Source organism: Salvelinus sp. IW2-2015, linkage group LG5, assembly GCF_002910315.2.
Source record: "Salvelinus sp. IW2-2015 linkage group LG5, ASM291031v2, whole genome shotgun sequence".
NCBI classification, from domain to species: domain Eukaryota; kingdom Metazoa; phylum Chordata; class Actinopteri; order Salmoniformes; family Salmonidae; genus Salvelinus; species Salvelinus sp. IW2-2015.
The window spans coordinates 5,468,652-5,483,479 of record NC_036844.1 but is presented as its reverse complement, the minus strand read 5'-3'; positions in this window follow the sequence as shown (position 1 = coordinate 5,483,479).

Sequence of the window (14,828 nt, the reverse complement as noted above, 5' to 3'; positions counted from 1 at the left end):
AAGCACATGTGAAACTTAGAATATCACATGTGAAAAATAAACACGTGTCTGACTCATGTCAATTTCTTCACTACATCTTTCACGTGATTTGTTCCATCTGAAGCTTCACACGTGTCCAAACGCACTTTAATTATTATACTCAGGTAGGCTAAGTAACCTTTTTATAGAATGCCATTACAGAATTTTCAATTCCACATGTGCGGATAATAACAGTACTTCACCCATACATGTGAAAAATCCATGTGAAACTTCTGTGTGTTCATACATGTGTCGGAAAACCTTTTTTTATTTTCTTACAAAGTGTTATGTTTGGGGGAAATCCAACAAAGCACATCAGAGTACCACTTCATATTTTCAAGCATGTTATGGGTATTCTTGTCATTCACAAGGACTAGGGAATTTGTTTAGAATAAAAAGAAACGGAATAGCGCTAGGCACAGGAAAAATTCTGGAACAAAACCTGGTTCAGTCTGCTTTCCAACAGACACTGGGAGACAAATTCACCTTTCAGCAGATCAATAACTGAAAACACAAGGCCAAGTAAATACTGGAGTTGTTACCAAGACGACATTGAATAATTCCTGAGTGGCCTAGTTACAGTTTTATTTAATTTGGCTTGAAAATCTATGGCAAGACATGAAAATGGATGTGTAGCAACGATAAACAACCAACTTGACAGAGCTTGAAGAATTTTGAAAATAATAATGTGCACATTTTGCACAATCCAGTTGTGCAAAGCTCTTAGAGAATTACTCAGAAAGTTGTAATCGCTGCCAAAGGTAAATCTGACATGTATTGACTCGGGGGTGTGAATACTTAGGGAAATTAGATATTTCTCTATTTCATTTTCAATACATTTGTAAAATGTTTCTAAAAACATGTTTTTACTTTGTCATTATAGAGTATTGTGTGTAGATGGGTTAGAAATATATATGTTTAATCTATAACACAAGGCTGTAACACAACAAAATGTGGAATAAGACAACGGGTATGAATACTTTCTGAAGGCAATGTATATGATAGGATGTCTAGATATTATGGACAGCATATGGATAGAATGTGCAGTATATCTGTAGAATATGTAGGATATAATAATATATACAACAATAGTTAAATAGGATAGGCCTTGACTAAAATACAGTATATACATATGGGTAAAACACTATGTAAACCTTCCATGACTATGTACATAGGGGAGCAGTCTCTAAGGTATAGGGTTGAGTACCGGGTGGTAGCCGGCTAATGACAGTGACTAAAGTACAGGGCAAGGTACTGGGTGGAGGCCGGTTAGTGGTGACTATTTAACAGTCTGATGGCCTTTGAGATAGAAGCTGTTTTTCAGTCTCTTGATCCCAGCTTTGACGCACCTGTACTGACCCGGCCTTCTAGATGGTAGCAGGGTGAACAGGCCGTGGCTCAGGTGGCTGAGGTTCTTGTTACATGTACTACTGAAGTTAAAAAGCAATGGATTGATGTGAACATGGTTAAGAGAGTTTCCTTCCACCATATGTTTTGCACCAGTCGCTGCGCTTTTCCTTTTAAATCCAAGTCACATTGAAACTGACTTCATTATTTAAACCTAACCTCACCTGAGCTTTTGAGAACCTAAGGTCATACAGCCATAGGGTTCTCGTTTGAACAATTGACCACAGCAGGGCCAATTTGTACAGCTGCCCCAATGCTATTTTATAACCATTAATAGTCACCACATGCAATATGATTTTGGAAACCTCAGAAATTCTACTTTCATATCACCCCAAAATGATTTTACAAATACAAAAGATACACTTACTGTGCGCCGTTTTAACACAGATTCCCACGGAGGTGTTTTGTGCTGCACTTCCTGAGCTAATGGTAACTCGGGAGGGAACAAAAAAATTGTTGGCTTGCAGCTGTTCAGTGAAAATGTGTGGTAAAACAGCTAACAGTAAGTGTATCTTTTGTATTTGTAAAGTTATTTTGGGATGATAATCCAGTTGAGTGTTCAAGGTTTCCAAAACCGTATGGCAATCAATGATCAATTGTTTCACACTTGACCAAATCCCCTCAGCTAATCAAATGGGATGTGGAATGAGTCATGGGAAGGGATAACCTAATCTATGATCTGACCCATCGCCTTATATATTACTGCCCCCAAGTTGAAAGAAGTGACATAAAATTGAAACAAAAAATGTACAACCCAAATGGCTCCTAGCCACCCACGCATGCTTTCTGCCCATAACACTAAAACTAAAACTAAATAATATAAAATCGAAATAAAACTACATAAAAACTAGGAAATCAGACCTGCAATCTATCTGAAAATAAACTGAATTCAAAATAAAAATCAAAAAATGATTAGAAATAAAAACAAATATAGAAACACAAAACTATAATAACCTTGGCTTTGATGCACTTGTACTGCCTGCCAGATGGTAGCAGAGTGAACAGTCCGTGGCCCGTGTGGCTGAGGTCCTTAATGATCTTCTTGGCCTTCCTTCAACACCGAGTGCCGTATATATCCTGGAGGGTAGGCAGTGTGCCCCCAATGGTGCGTTGGGCTGATCGCACCACCCTCTGAAGACCCATGCGGTTGACGACAGTTGCCATACCAGGCGGTGATGCAGCCCGACCGAATGCTTTCAATGGTGCATCTGTAGAAGTTTGTGAGGGTCATGTCATGCCGAATTTCTTCAGCCGCCTTGTTGTGCCTTCTTCACCACGGTGTCGATGTGATGGGACCATTTCAGGTCTTCAGTGATGTGCACACAGAGGAACTTGAAGCTTTTCACCCTCCCCATTGTGGCCCTGTCGATGTGGATGGGGGCGTACTCTCTGATCTGTCTCCTGTACTCCACGATCAGCTCGGTTTTGTCGACAACGTCCTGGCACCACTCCGCCAGGGCTCAAACCTCCTCCTTGTAGGCTGTCTCATCGTTGTTGGTGATCAGTCCCACCACTATCGTGTCGTCAGCAAACTTGAGGATTGAGTTGGAGTCGTGCGTGACCACGCAGTCACTAAAATGTTTAATCAAATTGATGTATAAAGTCCAGCAGATGTCACAAAGTGCTTATACAGAAATCCAGCCTGAAACCCCAAAAAGCAAGCAATGCAGATGTAGAAGCACGATGGCTAGTAAAAACTCCCTAGATAGGCAGGAACCTATGCTCTGAGTGGTGGCCAGTCCTCTTCTGGCTCTGCCACGTGAAGATTATAAGAGTACATGGCCATTAAGGCCAGATCGTCCATCAAGATGTTCAAATAATAATCAGTGGTTATACAGGGTGCAACAGGTCTGCACCACCTTGGTGAACACGGAGTACAGGAGGGGGCTAAGCACACAGCCCTGGGGGGCAACCGTGTTGAGGATCAGCGTGATGGAAGGGTTTTTGCCTCCCCACCTGGGGTCGGCCGACAGGGAGTCCAGAACCACCCAGTTGCAAAGGGATGAGTTCAGACCAAGGGCCCTGAGCTTAGTGACGAGATTGTGGGGAACTATGGTGTGGAAAGCTGAGCTTTAGTTGATGAACAGCATTCTCATATAGGTATCCCTCTTGTTCAGGTGGGATAGGGTAGTGTGTAGTGCAATGGCAATTGCATTGTCCGTGGATCTGTTGGGGCATTATGCAAATTGTTGGGGGTCTAGGGTGTCAGGTAAGGTGGAAGTAATATAGTCCTTGACTAGCCTCTCAAAGCACTTCATGATGACAGAGGTGAGTGCTATGGGGCGATAGTCATTTAGTTCACTTACTTTACAGTGCCTTGCAAAAGTATTCACCCCCTTGGCGTTTTTACTATTTTGTTGCATTACAACCTGTAATATAAATTGATTTTTATTTGGATTTCATGTAATGGACAAACACAAAATAGTCCAAATTGGTGAAGTGAAATGAAAAAAATAACTAGTTTCAAAAAATTATGTATATGTATTCACCCCCTTTGCTATGAAGCTCCTAAATAAGATCTGATGCAACCAATTACCTTCAGAAGTCACATACAGTGGCTTGCGAAAGTATTCACTCCCCTTGGCATTTTTTCTATTTTAACCTGGAATTAAAAGGCATTTTTTGGGGGTTTGTATCATTTCATTTACACAACATGCCTACCACTTTGAATAAGTACAGATCGGGGTTGGTTTATAAAAAAATATCTGAAACTTTCAACATCCCACGAAGCACCATTAAATCCATAATATATATTTTTTTAGAATATGGCACCACAACAAACCTTGCCAAGAGAGGGCCGCCCACAAAAACGCACAGACCAGGCCACTCAATTCCACTTCATCCCTATGCTGTCTTTTCACCTCTTTGATTGCCTTACGGAGGTCGTAGCTGGACTGTTTGTACTCGTCCATATTCCCGGTCACCTTGGTTAAATATGGTGGTTTGTGCTTTCAGTTTTTGCGCGAATACTGCCATCTATTCACAGTTTTTGGTTGGGGTATGTTTGAATCGTCGCCGTTGGAACAACATCCTCTATGCACTTCCTGATTAATCCAGTGACAGAGTCATTGTACTCGTCGATGTTATTCTTGGAGGCGACCCGGAACATTTCCCAGTCCACAGAAGCAAAACAGTCCTGAAGCATAGATTCCTATTGGTTAGATCAGCGTTGACTATTCTAGTCACGGGCACGTCCTGCTTTAGCTTCTGCCTATAGGTGGGTAGGACCAGGATGGAGGAGTGATAGGATTTGATTCTTCGAGCCCAGTGATCCGCTGAGCAAATCCCAATGTGAAACATCGAAACAAGTGTTTGAAATAGAACCTCAACCCTGTTACGGTCAACCTTGTTACTTTATTGGAACTTTTTTATTTATTTAACCGCTTGAGATGTGAAAACATGTTTTTTATGAAGTTGAACATGTGCCCTTTATGACAGAATATTAAAAATAATATATATTTTGTTTTTACCAAGTTACATTACACAAAATGTACTCTATTTGTGGAATGATCCATGCTACTGTGGATATTGTAACATTGCCAGCAGGGCCAATGTTTTTACAACCAGTGTAGGGGTTACATGCTACATGTAGTAGTGTGAATATGTTACGTTATCCATGTCTACATCGCTGACAGATCGAAGTTGAGTGCCCACTCCCTCAGTAGGTTTGTCTGTCGATATTGAGGTGTGTTGTCACTCTGCGTCTTTGACAATGTGACGGTGTTTACCACAACCTTGTCAAATAATTTCCTTATTAACTCTGTGACATGTTTATGACTAGAATAGAGTAGCAGGTCAAACGGCACTCTAAATAACCAAGTGTGTCTACATTCGGATTGTTTGACCACAACTTTGAGCGTGCTCAAACATTCCCACCTCTACTCTGCTGCATCTCAGAACCAACGAGAGAGCCACTCAACCTTACATGAACAGTGTAAATGAATTAGATAACGTTTGTCGTTCACATTCATATGATTCCTTTCCTCAGGATGGGAACTGGATGTTGGAAAGACAACAAACGAGGGGTATCCTTCTCCCCGATTCCCTGAGCAGAGCAGGTCAAAGCTAACAGCTGTTGATTGATGCGAGATTATTAGGGGATAAACTATAGGCCGTTTTTCCTGGAAATCATTTAGGAGTATTATGTACTTCCCATATGTTACTGTTTATTATGCTGTCAGAAACGAGAGTGAGCTTTGTCTGATTTCCCGCTATTCGTTGGATTATATATAGATTTGTTTAAGTGTTTTTCTTGATATGAAATACTAATAAATCTAACACTTTATTTGGAGAGTCCCATATGGATAGCTAACAGACATTAAAATAACCCTAACCCTCCCAACGCTAAACCTAAATCTAACTCCAATCCTACTTAGACATAAACCTAACCCTAATTCCAATCCTAAACCTAACAAAAACCCTAACCTTCTCCAGTGGTGTTAGAGCGGTGTTATAGTTGCAAGTAATACAGAACTGCTGTGCTGCAGGGCTGCTGTGCTATGCCGTGACTAGCACTAGATGACCCCTGAAAGCTGTTATTGCCACTTCCTCTGTGTTCTGAGGCGGATGGAGGTGTGGAATGACCTTGTTTTCACCAGCCTTAATGAGTGAGCTCTAAGCTATGAGGGCTAGCACTATTACACGGCACGCAAGCTGTTGCCGGATACCACCTGGGATGCTGTTGGTAGACACCCAAACCTGCTAATAGGGAGAAAACCAAGGGGGGAGAGCACTGAAACTTGTGAAACCCACACTTGAATGGGTAAGGTCACACATGTGTATACATGTACTCAATCACACACAAAACTGTTCATGCGTACTGGACAGATACATACACACTATAAAGCTAAAACCTCACACACACACACACACCCCAGCCCACCACACACCCCACCCACACACACACACCCCAGCCCACACACACACACCCAGCCCACCACACACCCCAGCCCACTGTAATGTAAAAGAGACCAAAGCTCCAAAATGAGGGCTCTTCAGAGAGGCAGGTGGGTGAGTCGGTCTAATGAGTGTGTCTATTGAGAAGGATTACCCCTGTGTCACAGTGCAGGATCACAGGAAGAGCACCCCTAAAGTGTCCCCCACCCAAACTCCCTTCTCTCAGAAACACACTCACTCATCACAGCTACAGGCAGGCATGTCACACAACAGACCTGGGTTCAATTACTATTTTGAAATCATTACAAATACTCTATCTGGGCTTGACTGACCTTCCCTGTTTAAATGGAACCGATGGAACAAGTCCCAAAATTACAAACCCCACCCACCTGGCACTTCAGGCAAGCTAAAGCAAACGCACAATGGATTTGAAAGATTTCAAATAGTTCTTGAACCCAGTGTTCTGTCACACACACACAACCCTCACACACTGTGCTGACAGATAGTCTTTTCTGTTCTGCCTGCATCAATAGAACATCCTGGATCCCCTCTCATCTGAGCTCACACACACCAATCTCCAATGTTTCAGAGGGAAACACCTACAGTTGAAGTCGGAAGTTTACATTACACCTTAGCCAAATGCATTTAAAAACTCAGTTTTTCACAATTCCTGACATTTAATCCTAGTAAAAATTCCCTGTCTTAGGTCAGTTAGAATCACCATTTTATTTTAAGAATGTGAAATGTCAGAATAATAGCAGAGAGAATGATTTATTTCAGCTTTTATTTCTTTCATCACATTCCCAGTGGGTCAGAAGTTTACATACACTCAATTAGTATTTGGTAGCATTGCCTTTAAATTGTTTAACTTGGGTCAAACATTTTTGGTAGCCTTCCACAAGCTTCCCACAATTAGTTGGGTACATTTTGGCACATTCCTCCTGACAGAGCTGGCGTAACTAAGACAGGTTAGTAGGCCTCCTTGCTCGCACACACTTTTTCAGTTCTGCCCACAAATTTTCTATGGGATTGAGGTCAGGGCTTTGTGATGGCCACTCCAATACCTTGACTTTGTTGTCCTTAAGTCATTTTCCACAACTTTGGAAGTCTGCTTGGGGTCATTGTCCATTTGGAAGACCCATTTGCGACCAAGCTTTAACTTCCTGACTGAAGTCTTGAAGTCTTGCATCAATATATCCACATAATTTTGCTTCCTCATGATGCCATTTATTTTGTGAAGTGCACCAGTCCCTCCTGCAGCAAAGCCCCCCCACAACATGATGCTGCCACTCCCGTGCTTCACTGTTCTATTTTTGTTTCATCAGACCAGAGGACATTTCTCCAAAAAGTACGATCTTTGTCCCCATGTGCAGTTGCAAACCCTAGTCTGGCTTTTTTTATGGCGGTTTTGGAGCAGTGGCTTCTTCCTTGCTGAGCGGCCTTTCAGGTTATGTCGATATTGGACTCGTTTTACTGTGGATATAGATACTTTTGTACCCGTTTCCTCCAGCATCTTCACAAGGTCCTTTGCTGTTGTTCTGGGATTGATTTGCACTAATAACTAAAGGCTGCCTCTCCATCCCTCTTGGTACTAGGCTTTGGGATAGTTAAAAGGCCAGTGCAAGAGGACCTGAGGGTTCCTACTGGGTACATAACTTAAAAGCATGTCTGACGTATTGGGGTACAAAATTGTGGATTGATTTAAAAACCAATAGAAGAATCTTAAAAGTAATTCTAAAACTCACAGGCAGCCAGTGCAGAGACCTTAAAACCGGTGTAATGTGTGCTCTCCGTCTGGTCTTGGTCAGTACACATGCTGCAGCATTCTGTATGTTTTGCAGTTGACCAATGACTTTCTTGGGTAGACCAGACAGGAGAGCATTACAGTAGTCAAGCCTGCTTGTAATAAAAGCATGGATGAGTCTCTCTGTATCAGCCTGAGAGAGAAACAGGCGCACTTTGGCAATGTTCCTCAGGTGGTAAAAAGCTATTTTGGTTCCATTCCTAATGTCAATCAATCAATCAAATGTATTTACAAAGCCCTTTTTACATCAGCCGATGTCACAAAGTGCTGTACAGAAACCCAGCCTAAAACCCCAAACAGCAAGCAATGCAGATGTAGAAGCACTGTGGCTAGGAAAAACTCCCTAGAAAGGCCGGAACCTAGGAAGAAACCTAGAGAGGAACCAGGCTCTGAGGGGTAGCCAGTCCTCTTCTGGCTGTGCCGGGTGGAGATTATGACAGAACATGGCCAAGATGTTCAAACGTTCATAGATGACCAGCAGGGTCAGATAATAATAATCACAGTGGTTGTAGAGGGTGCAACAGGTCAGCAACTCAGGAGTAAATGAGCACCTCAGGAGTAAATGTGTGATTAGAAATTGAGTTCAGAATCTGAAACAAAACCTAGGGTTTTTAACTGGTATTTTATCTTTATTGCCCATGGCTCCAACAATAAGTACCTGATTCTGGTCTTGATTTAGCTGGAGGAAGTTGTGAGCCATGCAAGTATTTAAATCAGTCTAATAATTTATCGATGTACACTCACTGGACTCTAACCAAACTAGCTACACTGACACTCCGACACATACATACACACAAAACACATTCATATTGATGCCTCACACACACACACACACACACACACACATATTCCCTCACACTCTCCACATATGCTGCTGCTGCTACTCTGTTTATAATCTATGCATAGTCACTTTACCTCTACCTACTTGTACATATTACATCAATTACCTTGACTAACCCGTACCCCTGCATATTGACTCGGTACCAGTACCCCTTGTATATAGCCCGGTACTGTCATTTTATTGTGTTATTGTTATTTTTTAGCACATTTTTCTTACTTACTTTTAAAAACTCTGCATTATTGGTTAAGGGCTCGTAAGTAAGCATTTGACGGTAAGGTCTACACCTGTTGTATTCGGCACGTGACAAATAAAACGTATTCTGTGAGACCATTGGCACAGAGCGGGATGATGATCGGGCCGATGACAGCTGGGGGATAGGGAGTGTGCTCCAAGGGGACAAACTACAGAAACACCATGTCATCAGAGAAGATGGTTCAGTCCATTCACTGGCCACAACTGTCACTCTGTCCCTGGTCATCTAGGACTCTTATTCTCCCCTGTCCCCCCCTTATTCTCCCCTGTCCCCCCTTATTCACTCCTTATTCTCCATCTGTCAAACAGATGCTCTATGGCTGAGTGTCCTAGCTTGTCTATCGGTCTACCGGTCTATCCATCTGACTGCATGCAAGCTGCTTGTTACACTGACAGACATGTCTGGTGATGCTGAGGGCTTAAGAACACAGATTTGACATTTTAACAATGCTTAAAGGGATAGTTTGTGACTTTGGCAATGAAGCCCTTCAACTTCTTCCCCAGTCAGATGAACTCGTGGATACCACTTTTATGTCTCTGTGTGCAGTTCGAAGGAAGTTGCTAACTAGCGTTAGCGCAATTGCCAACTGGCATTAGCTCAATGACTAGAAGTACACTGAGTATACAAAACATTAAGAACACCTGCTCTTCCCATGACATACTGACCAGGTGAATCCAGGCGAAAGCTTGGATTTTGATCCCTTATTGATGTCACTTGATAAATCCACTTCAAATCAGTGTAGATTAATGAGAGGAGACAGGTTAAATTAGGATTTCTAAGCGTTGAGACAATTGAGACATTGATTGTGCGTGCGCCATTCAGAGGGTGAATAGGCAAGACAAAAGATTTAAATGCGGTCTGGTAGTAAGTGCCAGGCGCACCGGTTTGTGTCAAGAACTGCAACGCTGCTGGGTTTTTCACGCTCAACAGTTTCCCGTGTGTATCAAGAATGGTCCACCACCCAAAGAACATCCAGACAACTTGACACAACTGTGGGAAGCATTGGAGTCAACATGGGTCAGCATCCCTGTGGAACGCTTTCGACACCTGGTAGAGTCCATGCCCCGACAAATCGAGGCTGTTCTGAGGGCAAAGTGGTATCGTTTGGTATTAGGAAGGTGTTCCTAATGTTTGGGATACTCAGTGTATATGGGAGTAGGCTTCCAGTAATTGTGCTAACTCCAGTTAGCATTGGCTCGCGAAACTACCTCTAACTTCCTTCATACTGAACGAAGAGACATACAAATGGTATCCACGAGTTCATCTGAGTCTCCAAAATCCCAAACCATCCCCATCTATTGCCTGTGGGGATGTCTGAAAACCAGCCAGCACAATCACAGCAGTAGGATCACAACACCATATAACTATCATGACATTTTTTAAAGTGGTAAACACACTGCCCGACCCCACCATTACTGAGACGATTGCTTTTGAAGTCCACTGCAGACTGACACGCAGATAGCAGATAATCCCTCTCTCTCTGAGCGCCAGAATGTCAACCATTGTTACCTGGAGGGTAGGACATTGTTAAGGCTGAGAGTGAAGTGACAGACAGGGTGCTGTTGGGAAAGATCACAGTTCTGTCTGGGGGTGGTGGTGATGAGGCTTCAGAGGATTAGAAAGACTTAGAGCCTGGACACCTCACAGGTGGAGAATAGGGGGACGGAGGATGATGGAGGGAGAGAGAGAGAAGGATAGGAAAAACGTTAGAGAGTAGGAGAAAAAAAGAGATGTGAGGATGGAGGATAAAGAGGCTGGGGGCGTTTTTTTTAATTAATTAAATCATTGAACCTTTATTTTAGCAGGGAGACATACTGAGACCAAGGTCTATTTTACAGAGGAGCCCTGAATTACATACATTACAGAAAATACATAAATACAAAATGCAAGCAAAAAGAAAAACAGTCATAAAAAACAGGTCTTCAATCAGCTTTCTGAATTGGCCTCGAGGCACCAAAACAACACATTTAATTCCAGGAGCTGATTCCACAAATAAGGTGCAAAACAAATGTAGTAACTTACTTGACATCAACGAGGGCCAACTAACTTTCTGGTAGGGAATGAGGTGATGAGTACTACAATTGTTGCCCGTAATAAAGCGCAGCGCGCTATGACAAACTGCATCTAACGGCTTTAATGAAGTGGCAGCTGCGTTCAGTCTAGGACCGATCAGAACGTAGACTGAATAATGTACTTTCTACTATTTAGCAAGAGGCAGGACCAATTTTTTATAGAAGCCCATTTTGTATTCTCAGCTTTTCATCTATCCAGATATTTTTATAAGCAGGGACACAATCAATATGGACACCATCCAAAGTACATATGCTTAAATCATCAGTTATTTTTATGCGCTCTAGAGAATAACATATACATAGTTTTACCTGCATTCAATACTAATTTCAGTTTAATACAGTTTTTCCGTAATACAATGAAGGCAGACTGTAGTTCAGAAAGAGCCTGGTCAACCATGGTGGAAATAGCATACACAACAGTATCATTGGCATTCAAGTCCAGGTTACAATTCTTTCCAGACATGTAAGCAGTAAAAAGTAAAGAAAGGGACAGAGAATCGACCCCTGCGGGACACCTTTCGTAATATCCAGGAAACCTGATTTAACACCATCAGTAGATACACATTGAATTCCATCTGTCAAGTCATTTTTAAACCAGTTACATGCAGCCTGGTCTGGGCTGCATGAGTAAAGCCTCTGAATTTGCAATGAGCGGTCAACCTTATTGAAAGCATTTGACAGGTCTATGAAGAGAGCAGCACAATGTCGCCTTTAATCCTTACAGTTAAGCACATCATTTATAACTAGGGACACAGCAGAGACAGTGCTATGACCTGGTCTAAAACCCAACATTTAGAATACATTTCAAAGACAAGAAAGACCTTAGCTGAGAATAAATAAAGGATTCTAATATAGCTAGGCGAGAAAGTTTTAAAAAAGGCCGATAATTATTTAGGTCACAAGGTCACCACGTTGGTGAAGGGGGGAGTACATGGGCCACCTTCCAAACCTTGGGGATAGTACCAGATATAATCGTCAGGTTAATAATATGTTCCCAGGTACAGTATTGGTCAGTCATTTGCGGTGACTCACGTCAAACCAAAGCGAACCCAGGGTATACCCTTTGGTGTTCCGCACCTCTGTGGATTATCCATACGCTCAAAGCCTTTTCAGACATACTGTCATCTTAACCAATAAGACGAGGTAACAATCCGCTTCTACTATTCAAAAAGATCATCAACAAAAAAATCTCCATTATGGTCTTTTGAAGGTGGATCTTTCTGTCAGAGAGCAGCGAGTGGGAACGTGCTTTTGTGTGCGATCAAGTCTTAGGCTGTCACACGTGCTGCTCAGCACACAGCATCTAACACAACAGGGGGGGACCCCCTCTAATAGCCCCTTCACATGACGCTCGATGGATGAAGCTTTGGGCGAATCTGGTTTCCCCCTTTCAAACTAATCCTGTGTGACAGCTTCGAAATGAATCCCCTGGTTCTGCCATGTAAACCTTAATGTTGTGATGACGTCCAACACAGGTCCGTCACACAACGTTGAGAGTTGGACAGGTCATCTGACATGAAAGAGGGGRGTCGGAAACAAAGGTGTGTGTTTGTGTATGTTTGTCTGTCTGTATGTGTGTGTGTGCGTGAAAACGGGGATCCCTCTGGGATCTGTTCCGCAACAGAATTTGTCATTACATGCCATAGCTTTGAGAATTTTTGTCCTTAATGGCATCAAAGCCACCAAATGTGTCTGTATTACAGTGTTTATGGATAAAGATTGCTGCATACACTCCACCTTGATACAGTTGGGGACAATGTGTGTTAAAGGGGGCACATATGAGCCACTTTAAAGCCTATAGGTCAGAGGTCAAGAATGAGAGGGTTAAAGGTCCAATGCAGATGTTTTGATCTCTATCAAATCATTTTTGGGTATCAATTAAGTACCTTACTGTGATTGTTTTCAATTAAAATTGTTAAGAAGAAACAAAATAGCTTCTTAAGCTAGAATTTTGGTAGGACTGTCAGAGTAGAAATTTCAAACAGCTTTTACACTAAAAGGGCATTACTATAATTTGCACAATTTCACAGTATTATTAAAACCTCAGTGTGGAAATATATTTAAAACACAGAATGTTTTGACTTCACTGGGCCTTTAACATAACATCCCTCGCTTATTTGTCATATTATTACTTGATATGCGATTAAAATAGAATTCAACAACAACAAATACTGACTACTTGTCTGGAGGCATACATATACACTGAACAAAAATATTTATGCAACATGTAAAGTGTTGGTCCCATGTTTCATGGGCTGAAATAAAAATCCCAGAAATATTACACACGCATAAAAAGCATATTTCTCTCAAATTTTTGTGCACAAATTTGTTTACATCCACCTGACAGGTGTGGCATATCAAAAAGCTGATTAAACGCCTCCCGGGTGGTGCAGTGGTCTAAGGCACTGCATCGCAGTGCTAGCTGTGCCACCAGAGACTCTGGATTCGAGCCCAGGCTCTGTCGCAGCCGGCTGCGACCGGGAGGTCCATGGGGAGACGCACAATTGGCCTAGCGTCGTCCGGGTTAGGGAGGGTTTGGCCGGTAGGGATGTCCTTGTCTCATCGCGCACTAGCGACTCCTGTGGCGGGCCGGGCGCAGTGTGCGCTGACCAGGTGTTTCCTTCGACACATTGGTGCGGCTGGCTTCCGGGTTGGATGCGCGCTGTGTTAAGAAGCAGTGCGGCTTGTTTGGGTTGTGTTTCGGAGGACGCATGGCTATCGACCTTCGTCTCTCTCAAGCCCGTACGGGAGTTGTAGCGATGAGACAAGACAGTAACTACTAACAACTGGATACCACGAAATTGGGGAGAAAAAAAAGCTGATTAAACAGCATGATCATTACACAAGTGCACCTTGTGCTGGGGACAATAAAAGGCCACTTTAAAATGTGCAGTTTTGTCACACAACACAATGCAACACGTCTCAAGTTTTGTGGGAGCGTGCAATTGGAATGATGACTGCAGGAATGTCCACCAGAGCTGTTGCCAGATAATTAAATGTTAATTTATCTACCATAAGCTGCCTCCAATGTCGTTTTATAGAATAAGGCAGTACGTCCAACAGTCCTCACAACTGCAGACCACGTGTAACCTCGCCAGCCCAGCACCTCCACATCCGGCTTTCCCACCTTCGGGATCGTCTGAGGGGGGTGGGTACAGAGGAGTATTTCTGTCTGTAATAAAGTAATTTTATGGGGAAAAACTCCTTCTGATTGGCTGGGCCTGGCTCCCCAGTGGGTGGGCTTGGCTGCCAAGTGGGTGGGCCTATGCCCTCCAATGCCCACTCATGGCTATAGCCCTGCTCAGTCATGTGATATCCATAGATCTAAGCAATGGCAACTAACGTTCTCAAATTCCCAACCTTCATACTCCACTGCTGTGACCATTCCTCATGTAACCCTGGCATGCCACCACAGCCCTACTGCCCGGGGAAAACTCGTTTGTGGAAGTCTTAAAACAAAATCAAAAAATAAATGAGAAAAAAATTGTTCCACCTAAAGTTGCTTTTCATCCCATAAAGCTTGTTTTGATGCCAAAC